Source organism: Macaca fascicularis, chromosome 16, assembly GCF_037993035.2.
Source record: "Macaca fascicularis isolate 582-1 chromosome 16, T2T-MFA8v1.1".
NCBI classification, from domain to species: Eukaryota; Metazoa; Chordata; class Mammalia; order Primates; family Cercopithecidae; genus Macaca; species Macaca fascicularis.
In genome coordinates, this window is record NC_088390.1 from 63,790,869 (window position 1) to 63,812,644 (window position 21,776).

The 21,776-nt window shown below is 45.4% G+C and overlaps 1 protein-coding gene and 1 pseudogene across 5 annotated transcripts in view; both read right to left on the reverse strand.

Moving 5' to 3' along the window:
* EZH1 (enhancer of zeste 1 polycomb repressive complex 2 subunit) overlaps positions 1-12,360 on the reverse strand; it is a 45,384-nt gene extending 33,024 nt beyond the window's left edge. For all 5 annotated transcript variants that reach the window (XM_065531613.1, XM_074019677.1, XM_005584274.4 and 2 more), the window contains exon 1: positions 12,330-12,360. The gene's annotated coding sequence lies outside the window, so the exon portion shown is untranslated. The remainder of the gene's footprint in view (positions 1-12,329) is intronic.
* A 7,707-nt stretch (positions 12,361-20,067) lies between these two features.
* On the reverse strand, positions 20,068-21,304 carry LOC123569388 (non-histone chromosomal protein HMG-17 pseudogene; annotated as a pseudogene).
* Positions 21,305-21,776: the final 472 nt, after the last annotated feature.

A 21,776-nucleotide genomic window follows, 5' to 3' on the forward strand; every position in this document is an offset into this window, starting at 1 on the left:
TCCTGACCAACATTGTGAAACCCTGTCTCTACTAAATACAAAAATTTAGTAGAGGCACGGTGGCTCACACCTGGAATCGCAGCACTTTGGGAGGCCAAGGCAGGTGGATCATCTGAGGTCAGGAGTTCAAGACCAGCCGGGCCAACATGATGAAACCCCGTCTCTGCTAAAAATACAAAAATTAGCTGGGCATGGTGGTGCATGTTTGTAATCCCAGCTACTTGGGAGGCTGAGGCAAGAGAATCACTTGAACCTGGGAGGCAGAGGCTAGAGTGAGCTGAGATCATGCCACTGCTCTCCAGCCTGGGTGACAGAGCGAGATTCTGTCTCAAAAAAAAAAAAAGAAGAAATTAGCCAGGTGTGGTGGTGCATGCCTGTAGTCCCAGCTACTTGGAAGGCTGAGGCAGGAGAATCACTTGAACCTGGGAGGCGGAGGTTGCAGTGAGCCGAGATTGCGCCACTGTACTTCAGCTTGGGCAACAAGAGCAAAACTGTCTCAAAAAAAAAAAAAAAAAAAATCTGGGTGCTCATGCCTGTCATCTCAGCCAGCACTTTGGGAGGCCAAGGCGGGCAGATCACGAGGTCAGGAGATCCAGACCATCCTGGCTAACATGGTGAAACCCCGTCTCTTCTAAAACTACAAAAAATTAGCCCGGCATGGTGGCAGACGCCTGTGGTCCCAGCTACTGGGGAGGCTGAGGCAGGAGAAAGGTGTGAACCCGGGAGGTGGAGCTTACGGTGCGCTGAGATAGAACCAGTGCACTCCAGCCTGGGTGACAGAGCGAGACTCCATCTCAAAAAAAAAAAAAAAAAAAAAGGCCGGGCGGCTGACATCTGTAATCTCAGCACTTTGGAAGGTTGAGGCAGGCGGATCACGAGGTCAAGAGATTGAGACCAGCCTGGCCAGCATAGTGAAATCTCGTCTCTACTGAAAATACAAAAAATTAGCTAGGCCTGGTGGCGGGTGCCTGTATTCCCAGTTACTTGGGAGGCTGAGGCAGGAGAATTGATTGAACCCAGGAGGTGGAGGTTGCAGTGAACCGAGACAGCGCCACTGCACTCCAGCCTGGTGACAGAGTGAGACTCCATCTCAAAAAAAAGACAAAAAAGTCATCAGCATGGACAAGAAAACAGCAAAATTTAACCCATTACCACACATATACCACAATAAGCTCATGATTATAATATCTCACGCACATGGATTTTTTTTTTTTGAGACGGAGTCTCGCTGTGTCACCCAAGCTGGAGTATAGTGGCACGATCTCAGTTCACTGCAGCCTCCACTTCCCAGGTTCAAACGATTCTCGTGCCTCAGTCTCCTGAGTAGCTGACATTACATCACCATGCCCGGCCAATTTTTGTATTTTTAGTAGACACAAGGTTTCACCATGTTGGCCAGCGTGATCTGAAACTCCTGGCCTCAAGTGATTCGCCCGCCTCAGCCTCCCAAAGTGCTGGTATTACAGGCATGAGCCACCGCGCCCGGCCAAAACAATGGTTTTAAATTGCAATCCCTCTTCCGTTCCTTTTTGGCATTCATTTTCCTTTTTTCCTATTTTGCTTTTTGAAATAGTGAGCTTAGGTTTCTCCATGTATTTGAAAATGAAGATTTCCAGCTGGGGCAACATGCCAAAACCCAGTCTCTACAAAAAAAATTACAAAAATTACCCGGGCTTGGTAGCCTGTGCCTGCAGTCAGTCCCAGCTACTCAGGAGGCTGAGTTGGGAGAATCACCTGAGCATGGGGAGATAGAGGCTGCAGTGAGCCATGATCGTGCCACTATACTCCAGCCTGGGTGACAGAGTGAGGCCTTGTCAAAAAAAAAAAAAAAAGTAAGGAAAGAAAGAAGGAAGGGCCGGGTGCAGTGGCTCACACCTGTAATCCCAGCACTTTGGGAGGCCGAGGTAGGCGGATCACATGAGGTCAGGAGTTCGAAACCAGCCTGGCCAACATGGTGAAACACCGTCTCTACTAAATGTACAAAAATTAGCCAGGTGTGATGGTGGATGCCTGTAATTCCAGCTACTTGGGAGGCTGAAGCAGGAGAATCACTTGAACCTGGGAGGCAGAGGTTGCAAAGAGCTGAGATCGTGCCACTGCACTCCAGCCTGGGTGACAGAGTGAGACTTGGTCTCAAAAAAAGAAGAGAAAAGAAAAGAAGAAAGGAAGAAGGGAGGGAGGGAGGGAGGGAGGGAAACAGAAAGGCAGGGAGGGAAAGAAAAGAAAAAAGAAGATTAAGTAACGGAATGGAACATAATCTACAGCTGCTGTCTTGTCTGGCTGGCTGCAGTGGCTCACGCCTATAATCCCAACACTTTGAGAGGCTGAGGCGGGTGGATCACTTGAGGCCAGGAGTTCGAGACCAGCCTGGCCAACATGGTGAAACCCTGACTCTACTAAAAATACAAAATTTAGCGAGCCATGTTGGCACACACCTACTTGGGAGGCTGAGGCAAGAGAATTGCTTGAACCTGGGAAGCAGGGACTCACTTCATTGAGCCAAGATCTTGCCAACTCCAGCTTGGGTGACAGAGTGAGACTCTGTCTCATAAAAAAATAAAGAATACATTTGTTTTTAATTAAAGAAAAGAGCTATAGCTAAAATGTGATCTCCTATAGTCTGTCAAGAGATGACAGTAAATATATCATCATAATCCAATAATTAATGGCACCATTTCTAATTTTACTCAACTGTTTTATTTGGCCAGAGGAATACACACATATACATGAAAATGCCATTAAGATTTAACGAATTACAATATAAAGTAAGCCACACTTCCTCCTTTTACAATTAGAGTGATATTTGACTCTCATGTGTCCATAAGCGAATATTTATCTTACGTGGCTTTTCAATGGGTCTTCAATGTCTCTAAAAGTTTATTTGGCAGTTGGTCAGTCCTCACAAAGTGTCTAAGAAAGATGAGAATACTGTTTGAAACAGACAGATATGATTAAAATAAACACCTGAAACACAGCCATAAGATGAGTTTTCACAGCAGCTGGACCCTAACCAACAATTATCCTATCAAAGTTAAAAAAAAGTGAACAAATAAAAAACTTAGCATTCACTAGAACAGGCAGATTTGGAGAGATGGATTCATTCATGTTGGGCAACGGGAGTGGCACACAAAAAATACTTTATATTTCTACTAGATCTATTCTTTAGTTACTTACACATGCAAAACAGCACTTATATTCCAGTTAGGTACTTAGCTAGTACTTAAGAGCCTTTCGTTATGTTCATCTACACATTGAAGATAAACTCCAAAACATATGCTGTTTTGATCAAGAAATTAAAAAATAATTATTTATATAAGCAAGTCCTATAGCTCAATAATAAGATAAATCACCGATAAAAAGTGAGTAGAAGGCCAGATGCAGTGGCTCACATCTCTAATCCCAGCACTTTGGGAGGCCGAGGCAGGTAGATTACAAGGTCAAGAGTTCGAGACCAGCCTGACCAACACTGTGAAACCCTGTCTCTACTAAAAATACAAAAATTAGCCAGGCGTGGTGGCGTGTGTCTGCAATCCCAGCTACTCAGGAAGCTGAGGAGGAGAATTGCTTAAACCCAGGAGGTGGAGGTTGCAGTGAGCTGAAATCGTGCCACTGCACTCTAGCCTGGGACACAGAGCAAGACTCCATTTCAAAAACAAAAAAAATAGTGAGTAGAAATTTGAACAGTTATTTCACCAGAAAAGATACAGGAATGGCAAATGAGCACACAAAAAGTTGCTCCATATCATTAGTCATTAGGGAAATGCAGATGAAAATTACAATGAGATACTATTAAACACCATTACCATGGCTAAAATAAAAAAAGACTGATAATACCACTTGTTGGTAAGGACGTGAAGCAACTGGAATCCTCATACGCTGCTGGTAGGAATTCAAAGTGGTATAGCCACTGTGGAAGACAGTTTGCCAGTTTTTCAAAACTAAAGCTGAATATATACTTACCACAGAACCTGGCATACAATTTCTAATTATTTATCCAAGAGAATTGAAAACGTATGTCCCCACAAAGATCTGTACACAAATGTTCATATTTATTTATAATAGCCAAAAGTGAAAACAACACACATATCAATGGATTTGCTAATGGATGCAAAATGTTGTGTGTGCGTGTGTGTGTGTACATATATATTTATCTATAAAAAAAATTCCTTTGCCCAACATGAATGAATCCATCTCGCCAAATCTGCCTGTTCTAGTAAATGCTAAGTTTTTTATTTGTTCACTTTTTTTTAACTTTGATATGATAATTGTTAGTTAGGGTCCAGCTGCTGTGAAAACTCGTCCTATCGCTGTGTTTCAGGTGTTTACTTTAATCATATCTGTCTGTTTCAAACAGTATTCTCATCTTTTTTTTTTTTTTTTTTTTTTGAGATGAAGTCTCGCTCTTATCCCCCAGTCTGGGGAGTGCAATGGTGCAATCTCAGCTCAATGCAACCTCCACCTCCCGGGTTCAAGCGATTCTCCTGGCTCAGCCTCCTGAGTACGTGGGATTACAGGTGCGTACCACCACACCCAGCTAATTTTTTGTATTTTAAGTAGAGACGAGGTTTCACCATGTTGGCCAGGCTGGTCTCGAACTTCTGACCTCAGGTGATCCACCCATCTCAGCCTCCCAAAGTGCTGGGATTACAGGCCTGAGCCACGGCGCCCAGCCTCTCATCTTTCTTAGATATATGTATACACACACACACACACACACACACACACAATAGAATACTACTCAGCAATAAAAAGCCATGAATAGTTTCTATACATTCACACCACATCTCAAAACCATTAAAAGACTATGCTGGTCGAGCGCAGTGGCTCACGCCTGTAATCCCAGCACTTTGGGAGGCCGAGGCAGGCAGATCACTTGAGGTCAGGAGTTCGAGACCAGCCTGGCTAACATGGTCAAGCCCCATCTCTACAAAAATTCAAAAATTAGCCGGGCATGGTGGCGTGCACCTGTAATCACAGCTGCTTGGAGGCTGAGGCAGGAGAATCACTTGAACCTAGTGGGGAAGAGATTGCAGGGAGGTGGAGACTGCAGTGATCTGACAACGTGCCACTGTGCTCCAGCCTGGGTAACAGAGCGAGACTCTGTCTCAATAATAATACTAATAATACTAATACTAATGCTAATAATAGTAATACTAATAATACTAATAATCTGTCTCAATACTAATACTAATAAAATAAAATAAAAGCACTATGCTAAGTGAAAAAAATAAGACACAAGTAACTGCACATGATTCCACTTAAGATGTTCTACTGGCCAGTTGCCGTGGCTTCACATCTGTAATCCCAACACTTTGGGAGGCTGAGGCATGAGGATCCCTTGAGCCCAGGAGTTCGAGACCAGCCTGGGCAACATAGGGAGACCCTGTCTCTATTAAAAAAAAAAAAAGTATTCTACTAGAATAAATCTAGAAAGGGCAAATCTAGTGACAGAAAGCAGATCACTGGTTGCCAGGGGCTGAGGTGGGGTAAGAGATTAAATAGGAAGGAACACAAGGGAGCTTTCCTGGGATGATGAAATGTCCTAGACTTCAGTGGTGGTGATAGTTACATGACTATATACTTTTATGAAAACTCACTGAACTATATAAAGTTGGTGGATTTATTGTATGTAAATTTTTACCTTAATAAAGCTGACTTAAAAAAATAAGTCTTGGTCAAGTCAGTATTTTCTAGACATTTACTATTAAAAATCTGCAGGCAATTCCACCTGTTTTTTTTTTTTTTTAACTCAAGTAAATTTGGAATGAATAAGTATAATAATATAATCAATAGTGGCTCATTAGCTGTAACAAATGTTACATGTATACTAATATAAGATGTTATTAATAGCGGAAACTGGATGTGGATTTACAGGAACTCCCTACACTAGCTTTATAATTTTTTTTTTTTTTTTTTTGAGACAGAGTCTCACTCTGTCGCCCAGGCTGGAGTGTAATGGCACAATCTCGGCTCACTGCAACCTCCACCTTCTGGGCTCAAGCGATTCCCCTGCCTCAGCCTTCCAAGTAGCTGGGATTACAGGCACATGCCACAGTGCCAAGCTAATTTTTGCATTTTTAGTAGAGACGGGGTTTCGCCATGTTACCTAGGCTGGTCTTGAACTCCTGACCTCAGGTGATCCACCCGCCTCAGCCTCCCAAAGTGCTGGGATTACAGGCGTGAGCCACCGTGCCCAGCCTACAATTTTAAAAATAAATCTAAAACTATTCTAGGGCAGGCGTGGTGACTCGTGCCTGAAATCCCAACACTTTCGGAGGCTGAGGCAGGTGGATCTCTTGGGCCCCGTTGTTCGAGACCAGCCTGAACAACATGGTGAGATCCTATCTCTACAAAAAAAAAACAAAAAACAAAAAAAAACAAAAATTAGTTGGGCATGGCGGCGTGTGCTTCTAGTCCCAGCTACCAGGGAGGCTGGGGTAAGAAGACAGATTGAGGCCGCACAATCAAGGCTGCAGAAGCAAGCTGTGACTGCGCCACTGCACTCCAGCCTGGGTGACAGAGTGAGATCCTGTTTCGAACAAACCAAAAACAAACAAACTATTCTTTTTTTTTTTCTTTCTTAAAAAACAAACTATTCTAAAAAGTAACAGTTTACTTTTTAAAAAGATTAATCATTGGAAATACGAACCACTTTATTTACGTGTCATATCTCTACAGGAAAAGAAGGCTATAAAAATGTGGAAATCTTTCCCCAGAAAGCTGGATCTCAATTTGCTGCAAAGGCTAAAACCAGAATGTAGTCTGTCACTAGGTGGAAATGGGAAAACATTACTGAAATTGTATGGCAATAAAAAATTTAAGGAACAGCAGGGCACCGTGGCTCATGACTGTAATCCCAGCACTTTGGGAGGCTGAGGAAGGCAGATCACGAGGTCAGGAGATTGAGACCATCCTGGTTAACATGGTGAAACCCCGTCTCTACTAAAAATATAAAAAATTAGCTGGGCATGGTGATGGGTGCCTGTAGTCCCAGCTACTCAGGAGGCTGAGGCAGAAGAATGGCGTGAACCCAGGAGACAGAGCTTGCAGTGAGCTGAGATGGCTCCACTGCACTCCAGCCTGGGTGACAAAGTGAGACTCCGTCTCAAAAAAAAAAAAAAAAAAAAATTTAAGGAACAATGTTCTTAAACTTAGAGAGACTGAGATCAGAATACAAAAGTTCCAAACTATTAAATTTTTTCATTTACATAAGGTGTCCCTTTGCAGAAATAGCTTCTTTGTCTTAGGGGCAAATTCAGTGTCTTTGCTCCTTTCTCTTAAATAATAATTTTATTAACCAGCAAGGCTAAGTAAGACTTTGGAGGCAGATGGCACTATAGATTTTTATTTTTTTATTTTTATTTATTTATTTATTTGAGACGGAACCTCGCTCTGCTGCCCAGGCTGGATTGCAGTGGCACGATCTTGGCTCACTGCAAGCTCCGCCTCTTGGGTTCACTCGATTCTCCCGCCTCAGCCTCCAGAGTAGCTGGGACTACAGGCGCCCGCCACCACGCCCAGCTAATTTTTTTGTATTTTTAGTAGAGACGGGGTTTCACCGTGTTAGCCAGGATGGTCTCGATCTCCTGACCTCATGATCCACCCATCTCCGCCTCCCAAAGTGCTGGGATTACAGGCGTGAGCCACCGTGCCCGGCCTATTTCTCTTTGTTTGTTTTTGAGACAGAGTCTCACTCTGTCACCAGGCTGGAGTGCATTGGTGCAATAACGGCTCTCTGCAACCTCTGCCCCTGCTAATTTTTGTATTTTTAGTAGAGACAGGGTTTCACCGTGGTCTCGATCTCCTGACCTTGTGATCCACCTGCCTCGGCCTCCCAAAGTGCTGGGATTACAAGCGTGAGCCACTGCGCCTGGCCTCAGCCTACAAGATCTTATGGTGTTTCCCGGGCAGGCCTTGAACTCCTGACTTGAAGCAATCCCCCTGCCTCAGCCTCCCAAAGTGTTGAGATTACAGATGTGAGCCACTGTGCCCAGCCAGAACGCTGACTTGGAAGAGTAAAAGAAATCTCCTAACAGGTCAGAGCACTATCTTGACTGGTTCTGTACTATGTCAGCCCAAAGTTTAATACTGTACTGCATTTAGTGACTGCTCATACCGTCCAATAAAAATAAGACTTTTTCATCTATTTTGAATCAAATTAGTAGGGTAGGTGAGTTAGAGAATAAAACACACTAAAGATACTGAACTCCAACTACCCATTAAGTAACTCATGACTTTAGGGTGTAGTGTACTCAAGTCCCAACTGATGACTGACCGATAGACTAAAGAGTAGGAAAGAATCTAATATGTACACAGTTTGGACAGAAAACAAACAAACGAAAAGCGAGGGACTTTCCAGAATGGAGAAGCACAATTTTTCTTTTTTTTAACTTTTAACCCTTCCCCTCAATCCCAACTTATCTAATTATCTTCACTTTTCTCCACACATTGTTCTCCCTTTTCTCTTTATTTTATTCTATGTAGAAATGGAATTAGTGTGTTTTTAGTGTTGCTACCTCAAATCTTTTCTGGGATGCTACTAGTGAACAAAGTGGAAACTTTTTTTTTGAGACAGGGTCTCCCTCTGTCGCCCAGGCTAGAGTACAGTGACGCCATCTCCGCTCACTGCAACCTCCGCCTCCCAGGTTCAAGGGATTCTCGTTCCTCAGCCTCCCAAGTAGCTGGGATGACAGGTGTGTGCCACCAGGCCCAGCTAATTGTAGAAATGGGGTTTCACTGTGTTGGACAGGCTGGTCCCAAACTCCTGGCTTCAAGTGATCAATCCCTCGGCCTCCTCCCAAAGAGATGGGATTATAGGCGTGAGCCACAGTGTGGGGGACCCAAAGTGAAACTTTTTAAACTTAGTCCAAGACCAGAAAAAGACATACTTAATGACATGAATTGTTACATGTTTCATATAAAGAGCAAATCAAAGGGAAGGAACTGTTGCCTATAGAGTAAGGAAGCCAGGTTTCAGATCCTAGGAATTAAAAATAGACAAAATTAATATTCTGAATCGGTTTCTTATTTTGTTTTGATTTTGAGACAGCGTCTTGCTCTGTTGCCCAGACTGGAATGCAGTGGCTTGCAACCTCTGCCTCCCGGGTTCAACCAATCCTCCCTACTCAGCCTCCTGAGTAGCTGAGACTACAGGCCCACACCACTAGGCCCAGCTAATTTTTGTAATGTTTTTGTAGAGACAGAGTTTTGTCATGTTGCCCAAGCTGGTCTCAAACTCCTGAACTCAAGTGATCTGCCCACCTTAGCCTCCCAAAGTACGGGGATTACAGGCGTGAGCCACATGTCTAGACTGAAATCGGTTGTTTGAAGGTATAATTCAAAGGCAAATATATAAGTAACAAGCCCGACCACATTTTTCTCATCTTTCCCTTCTCCCAAATGTCTCCTTGGGAGTAAAATTTCATTTTTAGTTCCAGCCTCATTCTAGTGTTGTCTCTTTTTTTTTTTTTTTCCCTGAGACGGAGTCTCACTCTTTTGTGTCCAGGCTGGAGTGCAGTGGCGTGATCTCACTGCAACCTCCCACTCCCGAGTTCAAGCGATTCTCCCACCTCAGTCTCCCAAGAGCTAGGATTATAGGTGTCCGCTACCATGCCTGACTAATTTTTTGTATTTTAGAGATGGGGTTTCACCATATATTGGCCAGGCTGGTTTTGAACTCCCGACCTCAGGTGATCCACCAGCCTCATCCTCCCAAAGTGCTGGGATTATAGGTGTGAGCCATCAAGCCCGGCCTCTAGTGCTGTTTCAGAGGGCACTAATGAAGAAGTCATTTACACTTTAAGGAATTTTAAGCTGGGCCTTAGCATCAAGTTCCACGATTGACATACAAGTACTCTGCCAGTTACTGACAACACTAGCATCCAGATCACCTGACTCCCAGTGCCAGAAATTTCCCCACAATTTATTCCACAAATATATGTTGAGCACCTACTATTATACTTAATAGTAGTGTCTACTATGTGTTACTGTTTTAGGTGTTTGGGGTACATCATTGAATAAAACATACATCCCTGCCTTTGGAGTTGACTCATTATGTTTGTGATACACAACACTAAGCATAAACCTTGACAATGATAGCATTATTACAGTTTTATAAATGGTCCTTTCTCCTATTATGTATGTGCATTTTTAAATACTTCTCTCTCCCTTTTTTTTTTTTTTTTGAGACAGAATCTTTCTCTGTCACCCATGCTGGAGTGCAGTGGTGCAATGTTGGCTCACTGCAACCTCCACCTCCCGGGTTCAAGCAATTCTTGTGCCTCAGCCCCCTGAATAGCTGGGATTACAGGCACCCACCAGCACACTCAGCTAATTCTTATATTTTTTTGTAGAGAAGGAGTTTCGTCATGTTGCCCAGGCTGCTCTCGAACTCCTAACCTCAACTGATCCGCCTGCTTCGGCCTCCCAAAGCGCTGGGATTACAGGCCTGAGCCACTGTGCCTGGCCTCTTTTTTGTTTTTTTGAGACAGAGTCTCACTCTGTTACCCAGGCTGGTGTGCAGTGGCGCCATCTCGGCTCACTGCCACTTCCCAGGTTCAAGCGATTCTAATGCCTCAGCCCTCCCGAGTAGCTGGGACTACAGGCGTGTGCCACCACACCTGGTTAATTTTTGTATTTTTAGTAGAGATGGAGTTTCACCATGTTGCCCAGGCTGGTCTCAAACTCCTGGGCTCAAATGATCCATCCACCTCAACCTCCCAAAGTGCTGGGATTACAGGCATGAGCCACTGCGCCCATTTTTTTTTTTTTTCCTTGAGACAGGGTCTCACGCGCTGTCACCCAGACTGGAGTGCAGTGGCGGGATCAGAGCTCACTGTAACCTTGACCTCCCAGTCTCAAGCAATACTCCTGCTTCAGCCTCCCAAGTAGCTGGGAGCTGGGACTATAGAAGAAGCCCACCACACCTGGCTAGTTTTTTTGTTTGTTTGTTTGTTTGTTTGTTTGTAGAGATGAGGTCTCACTATTGTTGCCTGGGCTGATCCCAAACTCCTGGGCTCAAGCTATTCTCCTGCCTGGGCCTCCCGAACGCTGGGATTTCAGATGTGAGCTACCGAGCCCAGCCTAAAGTACTTATCTCCTAACACACACTCTCTCCTATGTAAGTAATCTCTTTTATCAATGGCATATCTGGGGATTCCGAGACTTAAAATAGACAAGCTTTCACAGAAACCTCTAATAGGGTTAGCACCTCTCAGGCTAGAAACCTCCTTCAATATCAGCTTCCTAAACTTAAAAAACACTGAGTGTGGGAATTTTTCTATTCAACGGCAGCATGGCAGCAAACGCGGAGGAGACCCACGTTTTCAATGCCATCCTTGCACACCCCTAATTGCTAGTCTGCCTGAGCTCTTTGACATCCTCCCCTGCCAAGCGTCAGGTTCCTATCGGCCTGGGCTACACCATTTACAACCCTACATTTCACCCTCCATATTCCTTCACATTCCCTGGGGGCACTAACATCCTTCAGGCATCCCTTCCCTTCCCTGCTCAAGAAACAATTCCTCAGTAGTCACTTTTTATTGAAATAAAAGTTTGTCCCACATTTCCTAACAGGCATGTCCCAAATACAACACCTTGTCTTTGCTTCGAGGCACTTTTATTTATATCATTTGATCCTCGGGAGAATGGTGGGGGTGAGCGATCATTGGCGTGAGACCAAAAGTCTGGAGTGAAGGAGATTCTTGCTCAGGGCCAGGCCCAGGCGAGGGGACCGAGGCACCCAGGACGCACGTGAGGAGGCGCTCACTGCATTTGCACGACCCTGAGTCAGTATTCCTTTACACTTTGTGCCTTGGGAGCCTGACTCACTCACCTCACCCTAGTCCCGGCCCTGTTTTTACTGCTACCCCCTCCTCAACAGCCCCGAAAGCCATCGCAAGATCAGCCCCGGTCTCTAGCCCCCACCCAAGCACAGCTCCAGGTCCCCAGAGTCCACCTCGCTAAAGGCCCCCGCAGGTGCCACCGCCCACCCGCGCCCTTTGGGCGCTGGGGCTCCCGCCCATCGTCCCACCCCGCCGTCCAACGGGATTCCCCGTCCCCGAGCCCGCCCCCGCCGCTCCTCCTCCCGGGCACACAGCCCTCGTAGTCCCAGACGCTGTCCTCGCCTGGGGCTCCCTCGCCCCGTCGCCCCCATTCCCCTAGCCCTCGGAATGAGAAGGGGCGCCTGCTACCCCCGGCCAGAGAGGCAGTGTGTCCCTCGAATTCCTTCCAATTCCCTGATCCCTCCGCCTCTCCCTCCCTCAGGCCCAGGGCGGCGAGGGGAGGAGGCCCGGCCCCACCGCTCGGCCCAGGCTTGTTTACTCACTCACCCTCCATCCCGAGCCGCAGGGACCCGCCGCTAGGACGCATGCGCGCTGCGGCCCCACCCCTGCGCCGCGTCCCGCCCCGCGCCTCCTTTCGGCGCGTGCGCATTGACCCACCCGTATCGCGCGGTCGCACGTTGGTCATTTGCCGCCAAAAACCCGCACTGAGGAGTCCTGACGGGTGCAGCCGCCCCGACGGCTTCCAAAGCGGCGCTGGCAGGGGAGGGCAAGGGCTCTGGGGAAACCTTCGCAGAGCCACTAATATTTTCCTGAAGACCCTATTCAGCGGATGCGCCATCCTCACGCGCTGGTTGCAAGCCACATCTCACTTCAGCATTTGAAGCCAACCCAGAGCACCTTCATACCGATGCTTCACCCCTACCAGTTCCCCAGACACCGGTCTATGGGCTCTAAGCCCTTTATTTATGTCTAATCTCCCTATTTCTGTCCATAGTTCTTCTAGTCACTTGGAATCAAAATTGTAGCCTTGTATCAAAATAAATCCCCACAAGACACCTACTAGTTACAAAGGTAAAAAATAGCAAATTTACAGATAAGAATCTGGCAGACACCACCTTAACAAAGTGATCAAAGTTAACATCAGTAGTCATGAGAGGTATTGTTTTCTTCTCCTTTTTTTTTTTTTGCGGGAGTAGGGGTGGGGCGTGACAGAAGGCTGGAGTGCAGTAGCGAGATCTCGGCTCACTACAACCTCTGCCTCCGGGGCTCAAGCAATTCTCCCACCTCAGGCTCACTTCAACCTCTGCCTCCTGGGCTCAAGCAATTCTCCCGCCTCAGCCTCCCGAGTAGCCGGGAATACAGGCTCGTGCCACCACGCCTGGCTAATTTTTGTATTTTTAGTAGAGATGGGGTTTCACTGTATTGGCCAGGCTGCTGTCAAACTCCTGACCTCAGGTGATCTGCCTGCCTTGGCATCCCAAAGTGCTGAGATTGCCAGCATGAGCCACCACTCCCAGCCTCCCTCTTCTTTTTAAGGAGACAGGGTCTTGCTGTGTTGCCCAGGCTGATCTTGAACTCCAGGGTTCAAGCCGTTCTCCCACCTTGATTTCCCAAAGTGCTGGGATTACAGGCATGAGCCATTGCCCCCCGCTGAGAGGTATTACCAAGTGCCTCTCAACATGATGCGATGAGAAGCGCACAAAATCACTTCTGTGGCATTCTTGACAAATACGCGTAAACTGATTTTTTTTGTATTTTGTTTGTTTGTTTGTTTTGAGATGGAATTTCGCTCTTGTTGCCTAGGCTGGAGTGCAATGGTGCAATCTCGGCTCACTGCAACCTCTGCCTCCTGGATTCAAGCGATTCTCCCGCCTTAGCCTCCCAAGTAGCTGGATTTACAGGCATGCACCACTACACCCGGCAAATTTTGTATTTTTAGTAGAGATGGGATTTCATCATGTTGTCCAGACTGGTCTCGAACTCCTGACTCAGGTGATCCACCCACCTCGGCCTCCCAAAGTGCTGGGATTACAGGCATAAGCCACCATGCCCAGCCTGCATAAACTGAATTGAATTATGAGGAAACATCAGACAAATCCAAAATGAGAGACAATCTACAGAATAACTGGCCAGTATCTCCAAGTGTCAAGATCATGAAAGACAAGGGGTGGGCCGGGCGCGGTGGCTCAAGCCTGTAATCCCAGCACTTTGGGAGGCCGAGGCGGGTGGATCACGAGGTCAGGAGATCGAGACTATCCTGGCTAACATGGTGAAACCCCGTCTCTACTAAAAATACAAAAAAAAAAAAAAACTAGCCGGGCGTGGTGGCGGGCGCCTGTAGTCTCAGCTACTTGGGAGGCTGAGGCAGGAGAATGGCGTGAACCCGGGAGGCGGAGCTTGCAGTGAGCCGAGATCACGCCACTGCACTCCAGCCTGGGAGACACAGGGAGACTCCGTCTCAAAAAAAAAAAAAAAAAAAAAAAAAAAAAAAAAAAAAAAAAAAAGACAAGGGGTGAGGAACCATCTCAGATTGGTAGACTGAGGAGATATGACAACTAAATGTAATGTGTGATCCTGGATTGAATCCTGGTCCAGAAAAAGAACACCAGTGAGATAATTTGATGAAATTAGAATAAAATCTCTATTTTAGTTCATAGTATTTTATCAATCTTATTCCTGGTTTTAATCATTGTAATTGAGGAAGTTTGATGGACATATAGGAACTCTACCATATTTGCAACTCTAGTAAATCTGAAATTATTTCAAAATATAAATTTTTAAAATTAAAAATTAAAATGCAAAATAATACCATCTTGATTTTGATTTTGTCTCAAAGTGTTTTATTAGAAAAGCTTGTAATGTTCATTTTTTCAAGTAATCTTCATAAAAACTCTAAGAATTATGTAGAGCAACTTCAGGTTATACATCAGGTTATTCTGGCATAAAGGAGTTAAAAGACTTGCCTTACACAGATGAATAATTCTGTCAGGTCTTAAACTCAGGTTGCTGGATTCCATCCAGATTTAGTGTTCTTTTCTTCATATAAAAACTTCGACTTTGCTGTTTTTCCCTTGCCCCTATCCATTTAACTACCAAATCAAGGAAAATATTCCTTTATACTTGCAATTTACACTGGCATTCTTTTCTATTCCCGCTGCCTTCTAGATAAGTGGTTCTGAAACTTGGCTCACACTTGGGGAGCTTGAGGAGCTTTTATTTTTTGAGATGGAGTTTCACTCTTGTTGCCCAGGCTGGAGTGCAATGGCGCGATCTCAGTTTACCGCACGCAACCTCCGCCTCCCGGGTTCAAGTAATTCTCCTGCCTCAGCCTGCCCGAGTAGCTGGGATTACAGGCATGCGCCACCATGCCTGGCTAATTTTGTATTTTTAGTAGAGACGAGGTTTCTCCATGTTGGTTAGGCTGGTCTTGAACTCCCGACCTCAGGTGATCCACCTGCCCAAAGTGCTGGGATTACAGGCGTGAGCCACCGCGCCAGGCCAAGGAGCTTTAATAACTACTGATGCCTACCTCCCACACCCAAAAATCTGATTAATTGATCCAGGGTATGGCCTGAGCTTCAAGAGTTTTTAAAGCATCCAGGTGATTACAATGTGTAGTGAAGTTTGAGAGGCACTGCACAACATTAATAATTGTTGGGAGAAAGACTGTGGCTTTAGCTAAGGAGAGCTGTTCAGAAGATCTGAATGTCAGGAGAGAGATTAGTGAGAGATCTGGAAACCATCAACATATTGATGGTAACTGAAGCCACAGAAGTGGACAACACTGCCTTAGGAGAGGATGCCACATAACAAGAGAGTAGATACAAAGACATTTTGACACAACAAAGTATGGTTACAAAAATATTTTGAGGTGGAAAGGAAGTTGAAGGGATTTATGCCAAAGCTGTAGATCAGAATCTGATCTACAGCCTAACCTAAGTTCCCTTTGCCTGAACCTGGGAAGTCAATACTGCAGTGAGCCGTGATTGCACCACTGCACTCCAGCTTGGGCAACAGAATGAGAACCTGTCTCAATAGTAATAACAACAATAATAATAAAAACAACTTTCCACATCACCAATAAGCGTGAGGTTCTTGGAGGAAAATTTGTTTGCCAGTTGGTTCCTACTTATTGTGATGGGAGAGTTTTTCCTGAGACCAGACCCTTTCTTAGCTGACAATTCCTGAGACATTATCAGCCAAACTTTAGCTAGCTCTTCCTCTATAATTCTTTTTCTTTTGCAACCCTTCAGGTCTTTGTCCTGTAAATTCGTAGAAAAACTTCTGGCAAGTGGTCAGCAACTGGACCTTTGAAAAACAGTATAATCACCCCTGCCCCACTCCTTCCAGCCCCACCCCCAGGCAGTTAATGGGAGAAGGGAATAACTGTGTCACTCCTGGCTTCCAGTTGCTCATCTTGCTTTAAATTGGAGGCCTCTGGGGCTGAAAGAAACTGGACAAAGTGTGCTGAGTAGCCTAATAGGGCTGGTTCTTTTCCTGAAAGTTCCCTATTGCAGAAAAATAAAATTATGTGTTTAATTTTTGAAACCTGATGCCTGATTTGCCTTGGCAGCTATTCTCCTGGGCTTGGCCCAGAGTCCAGCAACCCTAGTATACTGATTAATACCAGCTCAACTTGCTCCCTGGAGAAGAAGAGAATTATTTACTTGACCATTTTCTTAAATCCTTTTTAATTTGCTTATATTTTAGCATAATCTTCTTGGCTTTAACATGCTACATCTTTGACCACTGGGCCCGGCGAAGCCTTAGGGAAGACTGTTCTGCTCTGTATACTCACATCCCCATCACAAAGCAAGATTGTGTTCAAGCCCGTGATTAGAAATGACATGTCACATGCTCTAGTCCTTCTGGGAGTTCTAAGTGTACTTTCGTCCCCTGCTGGTCCTCAGGCCACTGGTAGAAAGGGAAGGAGATGATGCTTCTCAGAATTCAAACAGAGCTCTCTGCACTAGTATTCTTGCCTTCCAACCTCAGCCCCCTTCGGACAGTGACCCCTTGGCCTGTTGTGCCCCTCCCTTGTAATGCCCACAGAGATATCAAATAGCAATTTTCAGAAGGGACACAGCAGACTGAGGAAAGGCTGGGCCCCAGACAGTCCCTGACAGGGAAGTGTAAACACAGCTGTGGAGATGGGAGCAAACCATCCTCCCTCCCCTCAGTTCCCACCCAGAAGCAGGGAAAGGCCACCCTGCCACGAAGAAACAAACAAGAAAACAAAGCAAAGCACAACCCAAAAGTTGCACGAAGGTCACCAGAAACTGGGGCTGCTGCCCAGGACTTGGTGGGGCCTGTTGAAGTGCCAGACCCCTCCCTGAATACTTAGAGGTGAAGTCGGCTCCAAAGCAAGTTGAGGTCTGGACATTACAGAGCCTGGAAACAGGGCTCAGTTTTTGAAGCCTCTCCACTCCCGGACACTTTGTCCTCTGATCGCAAAATCCTAGCTGTCTGCCTTAGGTACTTAGCTCCTGACCCCTAGTTGCTTAGGCATCATAATAATGAATTCAATTCAGCAAGTAAGAACAGGCCCATAATAAACCCTTGTCCGTGGCTGTTACAAGTTTAAACTCTGAGCCTCTAAGCCAAAATATCAGAAAGGGCTTCCACAGTCTTTGTTAATCACAAAATAAATAATTCCAGCAGGAAGGAACTTTCTCTTTTGGGCACTCATTTGGGTGGAAGTCATGCCTTGATTTGCACATACCCTCAAGGCTCCAACCCCACAGCTAGCATGAGGCTGCTGGTTCTTGCTGTCAGCACAGTTAATGCAGGGTCTTGATCCCTAAGGACGTGCCTTTGGCACAGCCCTGCCTGGGAACTAGCTCTGATCGGGTGGACAGCTAATGAGCTGTGCTTTCTTTCTGGCCATTAGGGTCCTCAACTGTGAAAATGAAATGGCAGAACAAGAGAAAATGGTAACAGCTTTCAAATACTGAGTATTTACTCTGTGCCTGACACTGTCCTGAGAGCTTTATACAAATCATCTGATTTCATATGAATCAGCAATATTCTTATCCCCACTTTATAGCTGAGGGTTTAGAGAGGTCATCCAGCTGGTAAGTGGTATGGCCAGGATTTGGGCTCAGTTATTCTGACCGCCCCAATCAATGCTCTGAACCACTCCACTATACCGCCTCCCTTCTCTGAGGTCTTTTAGCTCTGACATCATGATTCTGGATTTTCTCCATTGCTTTCTGCTCTCACCAGTGGTGCCAGAAAGAAAATGTGTTTGGGACTCCAGTCTGCAAGTCCAGAGGAAAACACCTCCTGAAAGTTAAGGAGCTCCTTACTTCCTCTGTACTGGAGATGCCAATCAAAGCTGGACACTTGACAGACCCCCACATCAACAGGGAACATACAGCCTGTGTAGAAGACAAACAAATCCTAGCCAGACAGGAAAAGGGAGTTTCCCTTGGTTCTGTGACTTCCCCTTCTCTCTTCCCTATCAGCAGGGTCCCACACTGGTGATGCTATGGCCTTTTGAACCCTTCTGTGGCTAGGATGAAACACCAGGCTACAGAGACACTTTGGGAGCAAGAGAAGTGGCCACTGTATTCACAGTACACACATCTACAAATTATATCCATGATACTGTATGTAAAGGAGCAAAAATAAATCACATTTATTTATACATTTAACAAGTTGCTTTTAGCATTTATATTATCACTAGACATTGCACTGGGTAGGAATCCCATGTAATCCTGGCAAAATGCCTGGGAGTCAGGTATTATACACATTTTACAGAGAAGAACACTGAGGCTCAGGGAAATTGACAACATTCTCCATAGCCCCAGGCTGGTAAGAAGGAGAGCTGGAATTCAAATCCAGACTAGGCTGTCTGACTCCAAAGTCTATATTTGTTTCAATAAAAGGAGTGTTGTATGGTAAAAAGAGCAAAATTATGAAACTGTAAAGATCCCAGAATATCTTGGAAATATAATTGTCATAATTATATGTGTTACACATTATGATAGTAACTTCCATTTATCGCATGCTTAGTAGTGCCAGGCATTGGGCCAAATGCTTTACATAGTTCATCTGTACCACTCAGCGAGATACATGCTAGTGATCCCATTTTGTAGATAAGATGACAAGCTCAGAGGAGTTCAGTAACTTGCACAAAGTCTTTTTTTTTTTTTGTGACGAAGTCTCGCTGTGTCGCGCAAGCTGGAGTGTAGTGGTGCGATCTCAGCTCACCACAACCTCTGTCTCCCAGATTCAGGCAATTCTTCTGCCTCAGCCTACCAAGTAGCTGGGATTACAGGTGTGCACCACTACACCTGGCTAATTTTTTGTATTTTCAGTAGAGACGGGGTTTCACCACGTTGGCCAGGCTGGTGTTGAACTCCTTACCTCAGGTGATTTGCCTGTTTCAGCCTCTCAAAGTGCTGGGATTACAAGCGTAAGCTACTGTGCCCTGTCACACAAAGTCTGATACAACCAAATAAGCAATGGAACTGGGATGCAAACCCAGGTCTACTTGACTCCAAAGTGTGTGCTCTTAAGCACTAAGGCAGTAATAAGAATAATGTAGTATTAACTATGGGCCGAGTTGTGCTTTAAGTGCTTTATACTTTGTAACTTACAGATATTATTATCACCCCCATTTTACAGATGAGGAAAATATTGCCTTTTGTAATATTATGCTCACATTACAGGCATCACACGTTAAACACACATGTGTTATTAGTGTCATGTTTGCTTAACATATGTTGGATCCTTGTTTATGATCCAGAAAATAATGCATTTTTTTCTTTCTTTTTTTTTTTTTTGAGACAAAGTCTGGCTCTGTCACCCAGGCTGGAGTGCAGTGGCATGATCTTGGCTCACTGCAACCTCTGCCTCCCGGGTTCACACCATTCTCCTGCCTCAGCCTCTCAAGTAGCTGGGATTACAGGCACCCACCACCACACCTGGCTAATTTTTTGTATTTTTAGTAGAAACGGGGTTTCGCTGTGTTCACCAGGATGGTCTCGATCTCCTGACCTTGTGATCCGCCCGCCTCAGCCTCCCAAAGTGCTGGGATTACAGGCATGAGCCACTGCACCCGGCCTGTATTTTTTTTTCATTGTCCATCTAATGTGTTAATGTGTCTTGCAGGAAAGAATGTGAAAAGGTACTGTCTATAGACAAAGTAAGCATAATCAGGAGAGGGGCAGTACTGAGTGAGGAAAGACCTCTGTGCCCTGAGGGGCCCTGTGGGGTTGCCCTTCTAGCCAATCTTCCTCTTTCTTTCCTATTCGATTCTCTCTAGCAAGTTGACTTATTTTTTTTTAAGCTGTATCCAGTTTTATTAAAGATACTTTCCATAAACAATCATGGCGTTTCAGGCAGGACATGGGCAGACAATCGTTAACAGTATACAACAACTTTCAAACTACCTTCTCCTTCAATGGACTACCAAAAATCAGAAAGCCACTATAAAACCCAATGAAATCTTCATCTGATGCTCTGAACAGGGAAAGTTTAGAGTAAGGATTGATATTTCACATTTAGCATGTTGTTTAACAACTTTTCATAGGCCAAACCTGACTTTCAGGAAGTGAAATGAAAATGGCAGAATTTATCTGAAGATCCACAATCTAGAAATGGAACCACTGCTCTTTTGACAAGTGCCATCTCAGTGGCATCACTGGAAAGTCCAGATTGCCTGACACTCTGGTAACCAATGACTAGAGGTCAGGTCCCAACAGATGTCTGGGCTTAAGGGAGTTAAGTCTATGCTGAAGGATGGAAAGGGAGAAAAGGACATAAAAATGAATTTGTTTTTCCATAGCACAAGGCTTTTGTGCCAAGGTGGCCATGTGTGTCAAAGTCAGGGAATCCCTCCTCCTGAGAGCCAAGAGGAAATCTTTCAAAACCAGAAGGGAAATGTGTTTTCCCCACATCAATCCAGCTGTGGAGACATTCTATTAGTGACATATGCCCCTTCCCCAAAAAACAACAATGAAGTGTTATGTGTGCTAGCAACATAGCTTAAAAAAAAAAAAGTAAAACAAAATTCTGCATTTTTTAAAAACTTGATAAAAAATAGTATTTCAAATTGTACAGTCACCAGAAGTACACAGTTATCAACAATGCACACACTTCACTTGGCATTTCCAGCACCTTCAGCGCTCTGTGCCTGGTCTGTTTTGGTATCTCCATTTTCTGCAGGGTTATTCCCCTCCTTGTCAACATCACCTTTTCCCTTTTTCCCTTTGGGTACCTTCTCTCCCTTCTTTGCAGGGGCCTTTTTAGGCTTGGGCTGTGGCTTTGGAGGAGCAAGTTTAGTAGACAACCTCGCAGATCTTCTCTGTGATTTGTCCTTCACCTTGGCTTTATCACCTTTAGCATCCCCTTCAGGCTTTGTCTTGGGCATGGTGGTGGCAGCGATGGTGGCGGGATGTAGGCGCTGGACGCAGGATGCAACGGCAGGCACGCGGGCTTTGGTCAGTCTGGGGGTTGTTCTCACCTCTTCTTCTTCACACTACTCCAACTTCTTTTTTTTTTTTTTTTGAGACCGAGTCTCGCTCTGTCGCCCAGTCTGGAGTGCAGTGGCACTATCTTGGCTCACTGCAACCTCCACCTCCCAGGTTCAAGCGATTCTCCTGCCTCAGCCTCCCAAGTAGCTGGGATTACAGGCATGTGCCACCACGCCCAGCTAATTTTTGTATTTTCAGTAGAGATGGGGTTTCACCAGGTTGGCCAGGCTGGTCTTCAACTCCTGATCTCAGGTGATCCACCTGCCTTGCCCTCCCAAAGTGTTGGGATTACAGGCGTGAGCCACCGCGCACGGCCTGTTTGTTCGTTTTTAATACAGGGTTTTGCTCTGCTGCCCAGGCTGGAGTACAATGGCATGATCGTGGCTCACTGAAGCCTCAACTTCTGGGCTCAAACAATCCTCCCACCTCAGGCTCTCAAGTAGCCGGGACTACAGGCACACACCACCAGGCCCAGATAATTTTTTGTAGAGATGGGGTCTCCCTATATTGC